Source organism: Cavia porcellus, unplaced genomic scaffold, assembly GCF_034190915.1.
Source record: "Cavia porcellus strain 051 isolate PalLab524CR breed Dunkin Hartley unplaced genomic scaffold, mCavPor4.1 scaffold_27, whole genome shotgun sequence".
NCBI classification, from domain to species: Eukaryota; Metazoa; Chordata; class Mammalia; order Rodentia; family Caviidae; genus Cavia; species Cavia porcellus.
Window position 1 is genome coordinate 15709465 of NW_026947510.1, and position 15940 is coordinate 15725404.

The 15940-nt window shown below is 36.6% G+C and overlaps 1 long non-coding RNA gene and 1 pseudogene across 2 annotated transcripts in view; both read left to right on the forward strand.

Moving 5' to 3' along the window:
* The window catches only part of LOC134473497 (uncharacterized), a 48194-nt gene that overhangs the window by 11770 nt on the left and 20484 nt on the right, over positions 1-15940 (forward strand). For both annotated transcript variants that reach the window (XR_010043745.1, XR_010043744.1), the window contains exon 3: positions 9692-10747. This is a non-coding gene — a long non-coding RNA (uncharacterized LOC134473497). The remainder of the gene's footprint in view (positions 1-9691; positions 10748-15940) is intronic.
* LOC134473496 (small ribosomal subunit protein uS9-like) lies at positions 3-9685 on the forward strand (annotated as a pseudogene).

Below are 15940 nucleotides of genomic sequence, written 5' to 3' on the forward strand. Positions count from 1 at the left end.
GGGAGCATACTGGAAAATTTATTAGTGGTAAATCAATTTTTAAACTTGGTAAACTGCAGATCAGTTTTTAAAGATAGCAAAATATCTATATGTTTCAGTCTTTATCGCAGCAGAAGGGAAATTCAAAGAGAGGGAGAGAAAGGGTGCAGCAGGGCATGGGGCAGTGGGATTGAGTTTCAAAGACCTTGGTAAATTTGTTCAGTTACAAAGATTATTGTGGTCTGCGGCCCTCAAAGGGGTCATTGGCTCTGTGCTCTCATTCATGATAGAGCATTTCAAGACAGCAAAGAGCCACACCACAGACATGAGTGAAGACATAGACATAACTAAGAAAATGTGTTTTCCATTCCTACGGGGCTGGAAAGAGTCACTTTCTCTGAGAATTGGAATCTCAGTGAAATCACCAGGTGGGAACAGATCGTTTTGCAAAAAAGGCTGTGCTAACACACCCAAATAAGAAATATGCAGGGAATCATACCCCCCCCTACTTTATAGAAGTTGCTTATGAACAAGTAACAGAAGAGAATGGAGGTTTTTAGTTTTTTGTTTTTTAACTCATAAAAATAATCTGCCTTTATAGCAGTCAACAAATTGCATTTGTTGAAGCATTAATAAAATACCTTTTTCCATCTACTATTATGGGGTAGGGGAGTGAGGCAGCAATATAGCTAAGTGTGTAAGAGCACTGTGGCATTAGATGGCATCTGAATTTGAGTCCAAGTACTATCACTCAGCTGCTATGTGACCTTGGACAGGACTTTCAAATTTTTTGATCCTGAACCTTCTTCATCTGCAAAAGAGGATAACAGTAGTTACTCCTGAGATGTGTTATAGGGATAATGAAGTAATACGTATGTAAAGTGCTTAGTGCTTGACATATGGTAAGTACTTAGCAAATGGAAGACTAATATTGGATCTTAAAGAGAACATTATAATGTTTATGATATTTAGGCAGGCATAGTGGCAATGTACTTGTAAATTGAGCTGCATGGAATTCTGAAAGACATTAAGGCCAGAATGAACAAAACAGCAAGATCCTTAGCTGAGGGTGATGGTGCATGCCCGTAATTTCAGCACTCAGAAGGCTGAGGCAGGAGGATCACTGCAAGTTGAAGGCCAGCTGGGGCTCCACAGTCAAAGTTTAGGGCTAGACTGAATTAGAAAGTGAGATCCTGTCTCAAAAAAAACAGAACAACAACAACAACAAACCCTCAAAGAAGAAAACAAAAACTCCCTTAAAAACAAAAACAAAACAAACCAGCAAGACCCTTTTCAGTAAAAGAAAAGTTTGTGCCATTGGAGGAGGACCTACAAATTGCATAAACCCATGCAAGGCAGTTTGACAAAACTAAGTGATGAACGAATTTGTGCTTTACCTAAAAAATCTGTTTTGGAAATTCATCTTAAGGAAAGAGTCTCAATGAATGAAAAACTATATTTATGAAAATGCTATTGAACCTATGCAATAGGAAAATTTCTCAAATACTTGGCAGAAATTTAGTGGTTAAATTGTAGTACTCTACTTAATGGAATCTCATGTCACAAAGTAAAAGGGTAATTACAGTCCCCACATGATCATATGAAATTATAGAAAATTGATAAAACTACTTCACAATTATGATGTAAAATATGTTTTATTCGTGCATAAAATACAAAGAAATAGATGTTCGTATTACTGTGGTGATAGAATTAGTGTGTTTTCCTTCGCTTCTGTATTTATCTGGCTGTCTGTCTAGCTGTCTACTCTCTGTTATGCATTGAGCAATAAATATATACCTTTTCCTGTACCCTGTGCTTCTGATATATGATCTCATTTTGAGTACAGCTGCTTTTGGGTACATACGACTCTCCCTGTTAAATAAAGAAGAAAAGTGTGACTTAGAGAAAATGCCTGAATTTATATAATTTAGACAAGAATTTGGGTCTAAATTTATCTGACTCTAAAGCCCATGTTAACTAGTATCCCATATAGCTCCACGAAATAATTTCTGAAAAAGTGCTGAGGAAGAACAGAAACAGGTATATACTGTCCCACAGTTGTGTTTAATTTGGTTCTTAGAGTGGTGACCATACTGGAGACAAAATAGAAATAAAATTGTAGGAAACCAGATGGAGAAAGCCATTGTGCTTAGAATGGTTCAGATTATATACATTAAAATTCATTCTTTGGAATCTAGGATTTGGTTTTCAAAATGGGTTCATCTTGTTTGATACATGTTGACTAAAGAAACTAATACACTGTTTTAAATCACAAACTGGTTATCTCAGGAAAGTATATGAGATGATCCAGTAAGTTTTTTGCTATGTCAGAGGGACATGTCACAGATTGTGACATGAGTATTTCAAAATGGTGTGAAGGACCTTTGAGTGACAATAATACAGATAAACTGTCAGGCAGGTGGCCAGAGATAACCTTTTCATCCTGCCCTTTTGTTGAGTCTGGTTGAAATTATTAAGAGTTAATAAATAAGATCTGATTTAGGAATCCCATTCCAGTTTCTTTCTGTAATCTGGATCTCACACAGAATTCCCACTATAAATTATTTCAACAGTAGTTAGAGGCTTGAGACCCAGAGGCTCCCAGATGAGATTACTGCATAGATTTCTCAGAAGGAAGAGGAATTGTTATGTAGTAAGGCATAGAAGAAGCCATCATTCACATCCAAATCAGTGAAAATAGAGGATTTATCTCCAAATAATCTATTTAATTATTAATGGTTTCTAAAGATAAAGATTAATGGGGCCAATTTATTCAGTATTATTCTTAGTATTAGTGGTACAATGTTTGATTAGACAGCTTTAGAAATATAGTTTTAAACTGAGAAGCAGAAGAATAAACTATATTTAAAGGCAATAGAAAATGTTTTATGTATAAAAAGCAAAATAAGTGTACAATAGAAGAGGGCAGCAAATGGGCATTATCTGAGTTTTCTTATTTAAAAAATAAAATTTCTAAAAGTCTTTCTTTGTAAAGATTTCAAAACATTTTACTGATAACCAAAGGAAATTGGTTCCTGATTGCCAATGAAATGGTGCTTTGGTTTTTTGGTGTGCATCTCTGTATAAATGATGTCATTATACTGTGATAGTCAAATATTACCTATCATTTGATACTATTGTGAACTAAAATACTACTATATAATGATAACATTTATCTCATTTTGAAGATAAGCTATTTCTTAATCTTTTTCACTGCTCTTAGCGAAGGCTGATGTGAAATTTTCAGATTGGTTGTCTTTTTTTTTCTTCTTCTTTGCTACTCTTTCCCACTTTGCAGAACTGTTTGGTTGACGTGTCAGGTCTCTTACTGTTTCCAAGAATTGTCTTCTTTTGAGAGATGGAAGGTGTCCAAGGAACCTTTGCTGATGAAGGGCTAGGCAGCAGAAACAGGTTGTGTAGCACTGGGCTCCTCTACTGTTGTTCAGCAGCTGGGAGGTACCTCCTGAGGTTGCAGGCCTTGCCCTTCCCCACTACGCAGCCTTTCCTAGCCCTGTTTGTTGTTGGAAGCCACCCAGCTCTCTGTAGGAACACTTCCAGTGACCTTCAGTGTGGAGGTGGCCACAAAAAAGAATATGGCCTGAGTTGAGAGTGTTAGTCTAGCTGGAAGTATAAGAGAGGAGGAATCATGCAGTGTTTTGTGGAATGGCCTTTCACGTCTAGGCTGAAAAGTAAGTTTTAAGTGTTCATTTTGGGAGCATTACAAAAGGATGCATCTTGGTAGTAAACTTGTGGCTGTTTTCAGCTTGGCAGAGAGGAATACCTTCAATTATGTTATCTATACCTTTTTAATTATCAGTGTGCCATATTATAGATGCAAAAGCTGACATAAAAATGTTAGAGGCTTCATTCTAGTCCCACAACACTTTATGGTAAAACTGTTTGACAAATACTTAAACACTTGCCAGATATTTTCTTTTTATACTGTGAGAAAGGATAGTATATAAGACATCATTCTAAACTCTTTGTAATTTCTGAAAGTCTTGGCAGATACCACTATCTTTAATCCCAGATAACTGATTTCCACGTGTGACCCTTTTTTCTCTATAGCCTGATTTATGCCCAGCTCAGTAGTAGTTAGGAGATGACCTGGTTGTGGCCAAGAATGAGTATTCCCCACAGGGGTTAGCAAATGTGGACACTGTGGAAATCTTTAATTGTATTACATTAAGTAGACAGTGGAAGGGAGGAATCAAGACAGAGCTAGCCAAACTGATTGTTTTCTATCTTAGATGGAAAAGAAGAAGAGAACTTTAAAATTCAGAAGTTTTGAAAGTATTATTTTTATGCTACTTGTGCAAATATCAGTAACCTGAATAGTGTAGAATGGCTTAGTTAGGAAGCAATAATTTTTTTAAAAAGGTGATGTAAAAACATCTAAAGACTACTCTCCAAGCAACTTTCAAAGTTATTAATTTTTAAATTCCCAAATATTAGTGGTAAAAGTCTAGGTAAGAGTTTGGGACCTTGGATTTACAGTAAGAATTGATAGTGAAAAGGAAACTAGTATCTATTAATTAAAAATTCATGGTGATGCATGACTGTAGTCCCAACCATTTGGGAGGCTGAGGCAAAAGGGCTATTTGTTCAAGAACAGATTAGGTAACATATAGCAAGACTTTACCTCAGGAACAAAATAATTTTTAAAAAAATACTACAGACTACTATATTTACTGTACATATATAAATGTTGATTTCTGAACTTTTTATAATCACTTCTATCTTGGAGGGGTCATAAAATACAGAAATATAAAGGTAAAAGATGTGGTATTGTTCATAATGTGTGTCACATTTATTTGATATTAACATTTTTACAAATACTTTTGTATATATTTAGATGTTAGTGTAAAAAGAATAAAGTGAAAAGAAATGTTCTGTTGTTTGGGGATAGAGACCAAATGGGTTGAACAAAACATTTAAATTATAACTTTTTTTATTTGCTGGTTATCTAATTTATAATTTTCTACAATCAGTTTGCAAGTTAGTAATAAATGCTTCTGAATTTTATTTTTACACTTTAAAACTAATTTGAACTATGGAACAATAAAATATAATCATTTCCTACATACAAAGCTAGTCGTTAATAATCTTCACTAAGTATGTGAGGCACTTCTGTGTGTTTATGTTGTTAGTGTATAAAATAAAATAGCCCTTTTCTGGTTGTGGCACCACGTGGTGAAGACCGCTGGTCTATGCTAGTAAGCAGGCCGTCTAAGGGCCCACTGCAGTCCATGCAAGTCTTCGGTCTAAGAAGACAGCTACCGTCATGGCACACTGCAAACGGGGCAGTGGCCGCATCAGTGGGCATCCCCTGGAGATAATCGAGCTGCACATGCTACAGTACAAGTTACTGGAGCCTGTTCTGCTGCTAGGCAAGGAACAGAATGCTGGTGTTGACATCTATGTCCATGTGAAGGATGGCGGTCCTGTGGCCCAGATTTATGCTATCTAATAGTCCATCTCTAAAGCCCTGGTGGTCTGTGACCAGAAATATGTGGATGAGGCTTCCAAGAAAGAGATCAAAGATATTCTCATGCAGTATGATTGGACCCTGTTGGTAGCTGATCCCTGTTGCTGCAAATCCAAAATGTTCAGAGGCCCTGGTGCCCATGCTCTATTACCCAAAGTCCTACCGATAAACTTCAGCATAAGAAACACCATTGACCTTTATAGTAAATAGGGAATTTTAAGGTAAAATAAAATAAGTTGGCTAACATCTTTCCTCTAGGGCCTTAAGATAGAAAAATTGATGCAGATAAGTATAAAGGACATCAGGCAGCTTGACAAATGTTGGGCAGGAGATTTCAGTAGTATTATATTAAAGATTATTATTGTGGTTTAGATCTAGAGTCTCCCAAGGTTTTCATGTGCTCAAAGGCAGGGCTTTTGGAAGGTGATTGGATCACAACTAACATGCTCTTCAGAGGTGAGTCCTGGTCAGAAGGGGTTGTTCACTGGGGGAATGACCAGGAAGGTTGTATTTCCCTCTCTGACTTCTCTCTTTGCTCTCTGCTTCATGACCACCATGATGTAAACAGTTTTCATTTGCCTAACGCTTTCCTAGTGCCATTTCTGCCTTAGAGCCCACAGGCCAAGGACCAAGACTTCTAAAACTGTGAACCAAAATAAGCTTCTTGTGTAAGTTGTGTTGGGAATTGTGTTCAGGAATGGGAAACTGTCTAAGGCAGATTTTGGAACTGGGAATTGGACTGTTAACTGTGAATACCTGACCATATCCTTTGTGCAAATATCAGTAGCCTGAATAGTATAGAATGCTTAGGAAGCAGTAATTAACTTTTTATAAGGAACATGAGGTGACTCCAAGACTTTGGAAGTGGTTCATGGGATAAATTTGGAAAAGTTTGGAGATGATGACTGTTGAAACCCTGGAAAGCATGGGAGATTCTGGTCAAAGCTCAGAAGACCAAAATGCTGTTATAAATTCAAGAGTAATGACCAGGCACAGGAGGTTTCAATGGGAAACAAGGATAACACTGGCAGTTGGATGTGAGGCCACATGTATTATGTTCTGATAGAAAATATGTCAGTTCCTGAGACTGCAGGAGACCAAAAATGAAACTGGTGGACTAATTAATTTAGTAGAAGAAACTTAAGAGTAGCTCAACATTCAGGCCATGGCATGTGCCCTTCTGACTGTGTTTAGACAGGTTTACATTTGGAATCAAGAACAAAAAGCCCATTTAAAAAATTTATCATTTATTAGAAAGGAAACACCTGTAAAATTGGAGCAAATATTGCTAAAAAGATTAGCATTAAAAAGAAGTCAGGACAATAGAAAAGGTGTCTTGAGGACAATTTAGGAATCTGCAAGAGACCACCCTTCATTGGCCTAGTCTTGTTAAAGGGTAAACATAAATTCCTTTAAAAGACTTCGACTTATCTTCCTGAGTGGCTGGGATTACAGACTTGTGGCACTGCATCTTAGTCAGATTGAGCATTCCTGATGAAAATTTAGTAACTTTGAGACAACTTTCAAATGCAAAACACAAACTGGAGTCCAAGATTTAGAATAAAAATAATGCAAGATAGCTCAATTCATTTATCTAAAGCCATAGCCTGCATTTCCAGACCTTTCCAAATACTATTTCAGATATATGGTGTTAAGATTGCATAAAATCATTTAATTTTATCTTTTAAATGTTGTTGCTTTAAAATTTTACATTATGTGGATTACATTTCTCTTGGCTAGCACCAACTTTGAAGTACTATGTCTGTGCTTTGTGGGTATTTGGTGAGAAAGATGGAGTACATAGCTCAGTGGTAGAGGTTTTGTCTAGCATGCTTGATCCTGGGCCCTGGGTTTGATCCTCAGCATTACCTCCCTTGCCCCAATAGTAACACTGTGGTCACAAAATATGTAATATTTGTATTTATTAATCAGTATAACTACACTGTTCAATAAGTTAAGGAATATGCTGCTGAAAATACCATTTGGGGAAAAGTAATTCAGTTTCTAGCAATAACTTATTTGATATAAGATCTGCGATGTATGTGGCCAGTTGTTAGTCTTATTTCATATATTGTTGATAGGGATACATACTGATACAACCTCTTGGGGAAATAGTATTGCAATATATATTAGGATGGCTTATATAGAATTACCTATACTTGATTTATTTAGACCAAGAGAAACAGTAATTTCATGTTAACTAAAAATATCAAAAGCCCCAATGAATGTCAACAGCCTTCCCCTCAGTAATTACACTTCTGGAGTTAAAATGTAATCTTTCTCTCCCTTAGATGAAATCTGTGAGTATATCCATGTATGTGTAAACTGCCTGAAGTAACCAGCCTCCAAGATTTTGGATCTTGTAGTCTAGTATTCATATCCTTGTGTGGTCTCTCTCCCACATCGTGCTAGGGTTGGTTTGTGTAACCAGCAGAAGTCAGATTTGTCATTATTTAGAGTAGTTTGTAAAAGAGCTTCTGTCTTGGAAGCATAGGGAGAACATGCACAAGTGCTCTCTCTTTCCCTCCTTTTCAGGTCACTTGCTGTAGGGGACACCAACTGCCATGTCTTGAGGGTACTTTGGCAGCCTTGAGGTTCCAAAAGCCAGTTAGAAATTGAGGCTTTCTGGCAACCACAGGGAAGAGTTTGAAAGCAAATCCTCCTGAGTCAGGCCCGTCAGCTGAGAGCCTGATGGGATCTTCATGAGAGACTCTGAGACCAAACTACCCAGCTAAGCTGTGGTTGGATTCCTGATCTACTGAAAGTGAGATAATAATGATGTTTTCAGCTGCTGAGTTTTGGGTCATTAGACACATAACAATAGCTAAATATATAATCTGAATGCAAAAGAGGTTCATTATTCATTAAAATAGCAGACAACCAAATCAAAAGCCAATTAAATGTCCTAATGTGGGAGACTGATGGAGTAAAGTAGCATATTTACTAGTGGGATATTAGACAACATTCTCTTGTAGAGAATTTCATTTGAGTCCTGTAACCTTGTGCTGTCTGGCTTTCTCCATCTGTTTCAGTTGGTTGAAGACAGACACTAGCCCTGGGTTGAAGCCAAGAATTAATACCAGTAGAGTTTGAATAGTAAAATATGTATTTCTCCTGTTTTTAAAAAACAGAATGTAAACTGGGCATGGTGGTACACACCTGTAATCCCAGCACTTGGGAGGCTGAAGCAGGAGGATCACTTTGAGTTCAAGGTCAGCCCAAATTACATAGTGAGACCCTGTCTTAAAAAGACAGACAGCAAACCAATATAAAATTATAGGTAGAGTGAAACTAAAACTGTAGTTACAATGCTATGTAAAGCATATAAAAACAAAGTTTTAAAAACCTAGATACAAAAAACATATTTTATAAAGCTCTAATTCTAGTTAATGTATTTTCTTTATTTTTAAAGGTACTCAAGACCCTCTATAATTTTGCTTTATTCATCTGAGTATCAGTAAATGCTAAATTAGTACATTTAGGGCTGGGAACTAAAAATATAGTAAATTTTCTCCTATTGTCTTTCAAGACTGATCATAAGTCTTCTTTTTACTTTCTCGTTTTCTGATCTCCACTTCTTGACTTTTCCTTATCATGCTTTGAAGCTGCCTCTTTAAAAAAATTGATTTCTGTAAATGCACTGTCCACCCCAGCTGATTGTAATTTCTAACTGAAATCCCACTAACTTCACGTCCACCATCTTTTTGACTCACTTAGCTTTTTAAAGGAGCCAAAATTGTTTAATCTTCAAAGCAAATGTAAGTATGTTAACTCTTAAGTTTTCAAACACTCAACTTACATGTTAGGGCTAAACCAGTGGTGTTAAAGACTGCGAGAAGAAAAGCGAGGTGAAAATGATGTGTTTGAAAAGATGACATTTGTGAGTATGAGAAATATAACATGAAATTTTTTTGTAATATACAAATTCTCTCTGCATGCTTTCCTTACTGCTACCTGCAAATTGGAAATGTCAGTTACTTAGCTCAAGTTACAGCTAAAATGAGTCATTGTTACATATGGATGTTGTCTCCTAGATGTTGGTAAGGAGCAACATTTCTTTGGTAGTCTCCCTGGTGGCCTTCAGGGATGCTGTCATGGATCATTCCCATTGTTGGGTATTATCTTCTCCCACTGTGCCAGTGAGTTATAGCAGAAGTGATGGCATGCCACTTCTGGGGTTAGACTACACCATTCTTGACTGTTGTCTTGGGTCCTCTCTTCTAGATCAGTCACTCTGCAGGAAGCCTCATCATGAATGGCTCATGGAGAAGCCCACATGATGAGGGATTGCAGATTCCCCCTCATGCTGCCATGAATGTGATTGGATCTTCAGACAGCACCAGCGTCAGCTGACACCTTGATTGTAGCTGAGAAGTCCTGAGCCTGAACTACCCAGCTAGATTCCTGGCTACTATCAGATTCCTCATCTATAGAAACTATGGAACCATAAGCAATTGTTGTTTTAAACTTGTAAGTTGGGTATGGTTTATTACACAGCAGCAGATACCTAGTATAGTTATAAGCAACTGAGTTAGGCTAAAACCTAAACAAAATTTCTTTTGCTTTGCATGTGCTGTTACTGCAATCATACTGAAGTATGGTGAATAAATAACCAATTTTTTCAGTTATAGCATCATACTTTATTTTTGTTATAATTTTAACTAATCATGAAAATTTTGGTTTAATGGGGTTACTGATTATTATTACTATAAGATTAATATCATAAGTTGTAACTAATTTTCAAATGTATTGTTTAACTCTATTTAAAAAGAGTATGAGGTGATGTAGTTATGTTTTTATGGCCAGATATAGAAACACCATCTTTAGCTGGCCCAGTAGCCAGTGCCTCTAATTCTAGCACTCTATAAGGCTGAGGCAAAAGGATTGGTAGTTGGAGCCCTGCCTGGGTGACTTAGTGAGATCTTGTCTCAAAGTAAAAAAGGGCTGGGGATGTAAGTCAGTGAGAAAACCCTGGGTTCAGTCCTCAGTATGAAGTGGGGGAATATAGCACTGAAGGTAATGTGGTTGTTCAATGGTAGAATGCTTCACCAGAGAATGATGCCCAGAATTTATCTTCAGGCGACAACAACTCACTTTTATACTGATAAATAAGGCCACCTATGTGCAAAAAAAATTAACTTGTGACTTTCTTGTATTTTTGAAACAGATTAAAATATACTTTTATAGGGCTGGCCTGGTGTGGTGGTGCATACTTGTAATACCAGCATTTGGGAGGCTGAGGCAGGATGATGTCCTTGAGTTTGAGGCCAGCCTGGACTAGTAAGTTCAAAACCAACCAGGACTACATAATGATACCCTGTCTCAAAAATAAAAATTAGTTGAATGTCATAATACAGGTTTAAATTAAACTTTGCTTTTTGCAGGCTAATTTTAGGGTTTTATCAATTCTTGGAACTCTATGAATTTTCTTATATAAGCCCTGCATTGTTTCTTCATTTATAACTCCAAAACATGACTTCAAGAATTAATAGTAGAAGGAACATCACCTTTCCACATCCATCTAACCATATTTCTACAGATTTTAGAAAAGTGTGAAATTTAAACTTGAAGTTTTGAAAGGTAATTGAAGCAAAATAGCTTGCCTGCACTTTATTGTTTTATTTGGCTTGTACTGTGTTGTCTCACATAGCGTTCTTGAAAAAATAAAGTTGCCAACAGGTAAAAGCCAGGCAGTTTCACATTAAGGAGGTCTGACTGCAGGCAGCCTACGTTGCTTCATGGCCATGCTGGGTGGAAGCCGAGGAACAGCTGTCCCTTGCAGGTAGATGGTGTCTTGATTTTTCCACTGTACTGCTGCTCTCTGACTCCCTGTTTTCCCTGCCTCCTCTGACATCGCTTAATTTAGTTACTTGCCTGGAGGCATTTGAGTTTACCACTTCTCATCTAAACAGACAGCTAATCATTTCATAATTAAGAAGAGCCCTGGCTTCAATTCCCAGTACTGGAAAAAGACAGGGATGGGGATGTAGCTCACTATAGGTGTGCTTGCCTAGCTTTGCAAGGCTTTGGCTTCTGTTTCTAGCATGGGGTGGGGGTAAAAGGATAGAGGGAAGGAAAGAAGAAAGAGAAGGGAGGAAGGGAAGGAGGGAGAAAAGGAAAGAGGAGACTACTGTGAGGGCTATTAAGATCCCTTTCGCTTGACCTACCTACTTTCACCTAGTCTATGCTGACTGGTATTCCTCCCTGCTCTCCTTTTAGTTGAGTCAGTTCTTTTTCTTTTTTTCACAGTTAGTTCTAATATTATCCTTATATAGTACCAGTTTTATAGATGCTTTTAATCTTAAAAGTTTTCCTTTTTATTTATACTCAAAGTTGTAGTGAGGCTTTTGATTATTAAAGTGAAGGTTTTGATTCACTTAAGTTGCAACATTTCACATCTGTCAGTGAGAAATCAGTGTAAATTTAGCCAAACACATACTTGGGCCCCAAGAACAACATAGAATGAAATTTTAAAAAGTGCAACTAGGTGGAAGGATGGAATGTAAGAAAATCTAACAGTTTTCATCCCAGTGTTTCACATGTTACTATTATTTTTAAAATTTGCATGCACATAGTCTTTTAGTGGTCAGAATTATTGGAAAACTGAGAGGCAGAGAAGTATGACAAGATATTTCCTACCTTTTCACAGTTCACAGAGGAGGCTGCCCCAGTTCCTTTGCTCACATGAAACCGAACAGAAATGGCTATTCTTTTACTGAAAACAGCTGGCCATCCAATTTGGGGACTGCACATTCAGTTGTATCCATGTGTACTTTGATATTTGTGAATAAAGGAAACACCATTGGTTAATTTTATTTTATCTGACAACTTACCATCTAAAGCTGATTAAAAATAAACCCTAGGGGGGCTGGGGATTTAGCTCAGTGGTAGAATGCTTGTCTAGCAGGCTGAAAGCCCTGGGTTTCGTCCTTAGCACCAAAAAATAAAAAATATTCAAAAAATTAAAAATAATAACCCATAGGGCCAGAGATATAGCTTCGCAGCATAATACCTGCCTAGCAAGCATGAGGTCCTGAGTTTAATCTTTGGTATCAAGCAAGCAAACAAACAAAAATACCCTAACATTTAACAATGTAACATTTATTTTAAATGTAATAAGGGCATAAATATGGCAGTAGCTAAAGTATGAAAAAGTAAATATATCTGGTACATAGCAGTAATTCTTCAAAGAATAATTATATACTCTTTTCTAGTATTTTATGTGAAGGAAACACCATTTTTAAAATAAGAAACTTTCTGATTCACTAAAGAAGCTAGAAATCTAATGTATTTTTTATAATAATGTTATTATAGTTGGTCTCAAGAGTAGCTGTAAGTATGAACAGAACACATTTGTATTTTTCTGAAATAACCACATTGAAGAAAATCTGGCACAAAGAGAAGAAAACTGTATTATCAATATTAGAACCGGCCTCGTATAAATATTGTATGTTAGGCTTAATATGCAGTCTTTTTTCTTTGCATTTTTAAACAGTTATAGCCACTTTTTAATTTTGTTTATTGCTTACAGTGTAAGATGATGTCGCATATTGCCTAATATAAAATATATTTTAAAAATTCCGAGTATTATTTAAAATTTAAATGAGGGTAAGATATTTTCAAATGTGAAGATAAATTTTTTGACTTACTGCTTTTTATTGATCAATCTTTTATAAGCATTTATGTCTTTATATATCAATCCTTAATATTAATCAAACACCCAGAAACTTCCAAAACTAATGTTTCAGATGAGCTCTATAAGAGATTTTCCATGGGAAGTCATTTTTGGTTGTAGAGAATTTTGTGTTTTGGTTCCTGTTGCTTTTGGAAAGGTAGAAAAGTATAGAAAAAGAAACAGGGGAGCATGGTGGGAAGCATTTCCTGAAGTAAGGCCTCTGGATACCTTTTCTCCCCTGAATGTGCCACAGACTTGACTCGTAGTTCTGCACTCTTGACTGTTTTCTCTCCTGTACTTGTAGTATGGTCTGTTAATATGTTCACCCTGCGTGAGATCTGGAACAGAACAATCTTTTACTGTATTCTGCTTTCCCAAGGTCTAGCCTGGTTTTCCAACACATAGTGAGCCCTTCATGAACACTCAGTGAGTGAAGGAAGAGAGGAGAATGTGTACAAACACCATGCATGAGAGAGCAAAGAATTTCAACTGTAAGACTACTAATTACAAGTGGTTTAAACAACAAGGGCATTTTTTATTTCAAATGATGCACAGCTCAGAATAGGGGAAGTTTCAAGATTAGCGATAGAAGGCCCAGATGTTTCTGATTTTTGTACTCTGATTTTTGAACTTGTAATTTCTTCTGTTGTAACTGGAAGATGAAGGTAGAAGTTCCAGGTGTCATTTGCAGTCAAGTCCATGTCCAACACAGAAAAGGTGGCATTTTCCCCTGGGAATCTCAAGTTTATTAGAGAAAAACCTTTCACAGATGCTTCCCATTGACTTCCATTTTTAAGTCCCATTGTCCTGATAAGGATGGACTCCCAAGCCCGTGCCCTAGTTGACAAAGGCTACCAGGCAGACACAAGAGCAACTGATACAGAAACACCAGAGAAAGCAATAAAAGAGAAAAGGAGAAGAATGTGTCAGTGAAAAATGAATAGTGATAGAGATAGGATGAAATAGCCTATAGTGTAGTAACAAATAGTATGGTATGCATTATTTAAGCCTATTGCATTGTTATATAATGGTACCTTGGTACTCATGGTTGATTGGGTCTAGGAGGCATTATTTAGTGCCACAACAGGGTTTTGGCCAGAAAGGATAGTCAGGAAGCAGTCAACATTGAAAGTTAACAGCTTGCACATTGAGTACCAAATGGCAACTACTGAGACAAAATTTTCACATCAAAATGCACCACAAACTAAATTGACAAGTTTCAGAGCAGTCCAGTGTCAACATGTGACTGTATGAACTTATACTTAGTATATATATGGAGATAGTAGCGTAATATTTCCAAGGAACAATGTGTGTCACTCAAGAGCAGACTCTGTCTTTGTAAGATCATATATGTTTGGAGAGCTAGAAAATGCAAGTAAAAATTCCAGTTTAGGTCTTTAGAAATTTTATTACTTTCATGGCAAATCTCCCTCTAGGACTATCCCCAGTCTTCTTACATTTAACATCATTTTCTCCAGAGAATAGAAAATGGCTTAGGATAGGATTGGGTAACAAAGTAGGGGAATGATTTGCTTTATTGTTAACATTGTAGTGTTCAGTGGAAGAAGGATTTAGAGCACTTTAGTAGTTATTTGCAGGACAGCTAAAATGTATGGTAATTAAGACAAAGTGTAATATCTCACGCTGTTATCCTAGCACTCTGGGAGATTGAGACAGGAGGGTTATCAAGTTTGAGCTCAACCAGGGAAACTTACAAGGACTGAGGATTTAGCTCATTGCAAAGGCCCTAGGTCCGATACCCATGACCACAGGCGTGTGTGTGTGTGTGTGTGTGCGCGTGCGCACATACACACACACACACACACACACACACACACACAATATGGGGTTTGTGAAGATTACAGGTTTTTTTTTTTAAGAAAAACTGAGTTTTTGTTAATAGTACTTTTAATTAATTTTAATTTGTAGTTTACATTCTTTACTCACAGCAGCTATGCATACAAGCCAGGCATGGTGGCACATGCCTGTAATTTCAGCACTTGGCAGGCTGAGGCTGGAGGATTATTGCAAGTTTGAGACCAACTTGGGATACAAAGTGTGTGCTTGGCCAGCCTGGACTGCATGATGAGACCCTGTCTCAAAAAGATAAAAAAAAAAAAAAAAGAAAGAAACTATGCATACAGTAAAACAGTTCAATAGCTGAATTAATCCTTATGCTCTCAAAACAAAATATTCAGCCTATAATTCAGTAAGTACATATAAAGTTGATATTATCATATAATACCTGTATCATTTGTATTAAACTGAATTCTTAAGGAACATGTTAATATTAATAGAAAATGAGGATTGTACCTATCTTTCTATTTTCTTCCCAAGTTGAGGAGGAAAGTGTCTTGCCTGCTGTCGTGTTGGTCTTCAGGCCAACGCAGCATCAAACCAGAGATTGTTTCTGATGAATCTGTTACATTTCCAGGTTGATACTCTAATCCTTTTGCTATCATCCTCTTAAAAGCTCCACATTTTTCTCTTATCTACCTCTGGCTCTTGAGGTCACATTTGGACTTTTCATTCTATAAAATATTTCACACTAGCTGTAAAAATAAATTGCTAATGAATGTAGTTTTGATTTTCCAAGTGTGTCATTGGCAAATGCATCGAGTGAGCTTAGCACATAACAACTTTCCATTAATATTTGTTTAATGAAAATAAACACATCCTTTTACAATATTGAGACTTCTAAAATAATTACAATAATTTAAGGAAAACAAGTTGTGAACACTAACTTGTATTTGCTAATACCATTTTCTTATAGAAAATATGATATCTTGAAAAGTTAA